Here is a 5,176-nt window from a genome sequence, read left to right on the forward strand (position 1 = left end):
TGATCACCCCGAGGTATTTGGTCTCTAGTACCTCGAATTCACATTTTTCTGCTTTGAGGAATAGTTTGTGCTTCCTCATGAGGGTGAGCACCTGTCGAACCAGGTTTCGATGTTCCTTCCGAGTCTTGGACATGATGAGAATGTCGTCCAAATAAATGGTGACCTTCCCGGTGGCGATGAGATCTTTGAATATGTCGTTCATCATCCACTGGAAGGTGGCCGGGGAGTTGGTTAAGCCGAAGAACATTACCGTCGGCTCGAAAAGTCCCCGGTTAGTCCTGAACGCTGCCTTCCATTCATCCCCCTCCTTGATCCGGACATTGTTGTATCCCCAGCATACGTCAAGTTTGGTGTAGTACTTGGCTCCTCGGAGTTTGTCCATTAACTCCGAGATCAGGGGTAAGGGATATCGATTCTTGATCGTCATCTCGTTGAGTTTCCGGTAGTCTTGGACGGGTCGAAGTTTGCCATCCTTCTTTTTTACGAAGAAGAAGGGGGAGGCCATAGGGGACTTCGACGGTCGGATCCGTCCGGAGGAAAGGTTCTCGTCGAGGAACTTGTCAAGTTCCTGTTGTTCCTGGTTGCCGAGGGGGTAGGTTTTGCAATCCAGGTTGGCGTTAACATTAGGGATCAGCTCAATGGCGTGATCCCAAGGTTTTGGGTTTGGGAGCTCATCGAAACTCTCTTTCTCGAAGAGGTCTCAGAAGTCCTGTGCCCACTCTGGTACCATCTCTTCAAACGTCTTCTCCTCCCTCCCTTCGTTTGCTTTGGCCACTAGATTATTAGCATGGTGAATCGCCCGAATGCGAATTTCCTTTTGCAAGTCAACCACTAGGATGGTTTCGCCATCCTCCATCTCCTCATCCCACCGGTCTTCCGGGTCTTCGTCGGGTAATTCATACGGAATTTTCCGGCATCGGCATCGGGCGAATACAAGTCTCCCGGTTTTCCAATTGATGAGCGGATTATGCCGGATAAGCCAGTCGTGACCAAGGAACAATTTCTTTGTTCCGAGATCCGTGACGGCCAGATCGATCCTTTCCGAGTGATCTCCGATAGTGAGTCGGAGTTCGACAAATTCCATGATCGATCCGGCTTGATTTTTGGTTCCGTCGGCGTTATAGACTGGGATAGGTGCGGCGGTAGACCTGGTAGGAAGCTGGTGTTGTTGGACGAATGCTCGATTAATGGAACTCCCGGTACACCCGCTGTCAATGAGGGCGGTTACCGAGTGTACTGTTCTATTAGTCAGGGTCTCGATTTGCGCCTTGGTGGTCAAGTCCCGTCCCGGGGTCTTGGTTCGTCTGACGAACTTCTGTGGTCCTTTTAGTTCGTCCAACCATTCCAAGGCTTGACTTCGTTCGGCTTTTCGTAAGCCGTTGACGGTATCACTGGTGACCTCTCCTGTTCTGGTTCGGTGTACCCATCCACGTAGTACGGCCATGGCCGCTTCTTTGTCTCCTGCTTCTTTGATGGCTCTCCATGTCCATTCGGTATCGAATGGTTTTAGCCACGTGGTGGGACTCTCTGTCCCTGTTCGGCCCGTGGGCGTTTGAGTTTTTCTTTGCGATTCAACGGTGTGTTTTGCGAACAGGCCGGGTATATTCGAATGCGTAATAGATATAGACGTAGCTACAGGGATACTATTAGTCCAACTAGCGGCTACCGTTGACACACCATCAAGTTTCTTGGCCAGTCCAGTGGAATCGCTCACTGGCTGGCCTCGCCTTTTACCTTCTCGATCTTGGTCTCCTTTCCAAGTTCTTCGTCCTCCTTCTGTAGTTCGGCGATCTGCGCCCGGATGTCTTCGCGTGTTCGTTTCTTCTTCGGGCAGTCCTTGGCCATGTGGCCCTTTACTCCGCAATTAAAGCACTTTCCCTCCTTCTTCAGCCGATCAATGTCCATGGGCTTCCCGGTCCCGGTGTAAGTTGTACTGGTTCCGGTTTTCTGGGTGCTGTATGATGGGGTGGTCATCGTGGAGCCCGAAGGTTTTCCGGCAGTTTGCCCCGACTTATTCGGGGTTGGTGGGGTCGACTTCTTGGAGTATTCCTGCAGCGTTGTTGCCTCCGCTTTCTGCCTTTGTCGCTCTTTGTACATCTCAATGATTCGTTCTTTCCACTCGTCATATCCTACAGGCATCAGCATTTTGACGCCCATAGCCGAGATCATTGTGAGGTACGAAGAGGGGACTCCTCGTTTGAGCGCTTCTACCATCCTCCCGTCGTTGGCGATATCTTCTCTGATTCCTGCGAGTTTGGCAAGCCTCTCGAGCTCATCGAAGTAGTCGGTTGCGGCTTTGTCCCCCATCTTGTACTCCTTGATCTTTTGTTTGTGTACTTCCTGGATGGCAGGGTCAATGAACTTGTCATTTAGCATCCGTTTGAACACCGGCCACGAGGGATAACGGTAGTGCTCCCTAGTGGTGGACCAAAAGTTTGGGGAGATCAAGATCCACCACGTTTTGGCCTTGTCTTCCAGATAGGAGGTGGCGAATGCGACTTTATTCATATCGGTGCCGATATACCCGATATAGACCTCGAAGTACTGTTCGCAGTCGACAAGGAATCGATCGATGTCGTCAGAAGCTCCCTTGAAGGGGCGGGGTTTCCGAAGAAGGTCAGGGTGACATTGTAAGACGTTGGCATTCTGAGGGAGGGCGCCCATCGGGTTGGGCCAGTCGCCGAAGGGTGGTTGTTTCCATTCTGCAGGTGGTCCGGGGAAGGAGTGTAAGGAGTTGTCGTCGGCGACTGGGCTTCCTTTTGGTTCGACGACCCGGACGATCACTCCGTCGCGTACTGTGAATCCGAGGCGGACCGCTTCGGGGTCATCCCGAATAGGGTCCTTCCCGCTTGATTCTGCTTGGTCCGGAGGGGGTTGTCCGCCGAGAAGCCGACTTCCACCACGGGTCCAGGGGTTTTGGGTTTGGACGTCCCGCCAGGCCGGCCGTTCTCTGCTTCGGATAAGTCGTGATGCCGTGCTTCGGATCGACAGGCTATCATCGGCCCGGCTTCGGATGGACGGGGCGATATAAACTGCTCGCTTTGGTGGGACGGGGGGGGTACGCGGCATTGGTGCCGGTACTTCCGGCTTGTTAATTGGTCGATATGGGGGTATCGGCGCGAGCGGGTCTTCTGGATGCTGTCGCCCGTATTCTCTCCATGCGTACTCCGTTGCGGCATACTGTAGAACTTTTTCTTTTTCAGTTCCCTCCGCATACCTATATTCAAGTCCTAAGGGCGTCGCTCGCCAGCGTGCGTCCTGCCATAAGTAATTTCTTCCCTGCTCGTACAATTCCTGATACTCCCTGTTTCTGGCTCTTTCAATCTCCTCCCGCAATGCTTCTTCATCTGTATCTTCTCCTGCTCATTCTAGCCGTCGTTGATATGGGTCATCACTGTCCTCGTCGTCCTCCTCGTCGCCCTCGTCCCCGCTGTCCTCTTCCTCGAGGAGGGAAGTGACGGGCTGGTCGAAGATGGACGGCGCGGCTGGTCGAAGGGTCATCGGGGACCCTTCCATTGACCTGGGTGCTTGGCCCGTCGTCCCCTCGGTCACTGGTTCGAGCGATGGGGGGGCTCCTGAGTCGGCTGTAGCGCGTCCTGCCGCGCGCTCTTGTCTCCTCCAGTTCTCGGCTATAGACGCTGAAGAGTCGTTGGAACTCGGGGTTAAGGAACTGTCGAGCGACCCTGCTGCCCAGGAATCGCTGGAGAGCCCTGTCGGAGATGTGGGCATTGTCGGGAACTCGGAGCCCGTAGGCTCCGAGGACGGAATCGGCGTCGGAGGAGATGGTATCAGTGCAGGCGGGATATTCGAGGCTGACAGGTCGGGGCCTTTCAGCGTTTCCTCGCCTGATTGCCTTGTTCCTGCTGACGATGCTGGCGGGCCCCTCCCATGGGTCACTGTCTGTGTCGGGCTCCCTGAAGGGGGATCCGGCATCGGTACGGAGCTCATACTCCCTAGGGGAGGCTGACCCCATTCTTTCGACCTCCTCCATTCTTCTTTGTTCTCTCCCCTGTCTGTCGTACTCTGCGGCCTCGTACTGCTCTCGGGCTTCTTCTCAGACATAGTCAGCGAGCTCCTCCTGGGTTCGCCTGATTTCTTCCTCCCGGTTCTGATTCTGCTGCTGCTGCTGTCGTACGGCCTCATCATAGTCGAAGGGAATGGTAAGATCCCAATCTGGGAATATTTGGTGTATAATTCTTCTTGTCGCAGCTCTTCCCCTTTCGCTAGCGGTCTCGCGCTTGGGCTCGCTCCCGACATGGAGGTGACGGTAGGGATCCCCTGCTGCCGAGATGGCAATGTCCGCGTTGTCGTAGTCGGGGTGGATTGTTCTTCCCCGCGGGTCGTCGACCCCCAACCTGCTGACGGACGGGCTGGGGTCGGAGTTGGGCTCGGTGGGGGTCTCGGGGGGGTTCTGGGGGGGGTCGGGACTTTCGCGGGGTCCCGGAGCCATCCGAGCGGCATCAAGGGAGTCCCAAGCATGGTTTCCAATCCCTGAGGGAATTGGGGAGGCGGAATGCTCGGAGGAGTTGGCTGGAGTGACGTAGTTGGAGACCTCGGCGGGCTCCTGAGCGATGTTCATCGTCCACGGGTTCCGGAACCCTGTGAGAGCAGGGTGGCGGTCTCCGCCGTCTCGTCGAATGGGGTATCGGGGTCCTTCCTCCTCGTGAAGGCTCCCCGAATCTGGGTCGCTATTCCTGGCTTCTGGTACGGGTCCCCCTTGTGGGAAGAAGGACGTTCTGGCGGAGGGGGGGATGTCATGGAAAGGGAGGTCGGGGGTTACGTTTTGTAATATTTGCTGAATTTGTTGAAAGGCTTGATAGTGCCTGACTATCCAAGCTGCTACTGATTGTCTTTCGTGGCAAAGGGTGATGATGGCTAAGAGACCGAGCAGTATTCCGATGATGGAAGCTATTAGCTCGAAGAAGTCGTGATTCAGGTCTGCGGTTGTTACTGGAGGCATTCGGTTTCTCAGCACAATTGGGCTTGAGAAAGGGAACGAGGAAGCTTCGAGCTAATTGTTAGGCCCAAGCGTCACATGAACTGATACACATGATAAACAGGTGTTCCTTCGCGCTTCGAGAAATCACCTGAGTTCACTATATGTATATCCGGACGGTGTGACTCAAGGTCAGATATAGACTCGAGGTAGAATGGTATGTATAAACTTTAGCTCGAA

This window comes from Guyanagaster necrorhizus (genome assembly GCF_019112545.1).
Source record: "Guyanagaster necrorhizus MCA 3950 unplaced genomic scaffold BT62scaffold_8, whole genome shotgun sequence".
Lineage (NCBI taxonomy): Eukaryota > Fungi > Basidiomycota > Agaricomycetes > Agaricales > Physalacriaceae > Guyanagaster > Guyanagaster necrorhizus.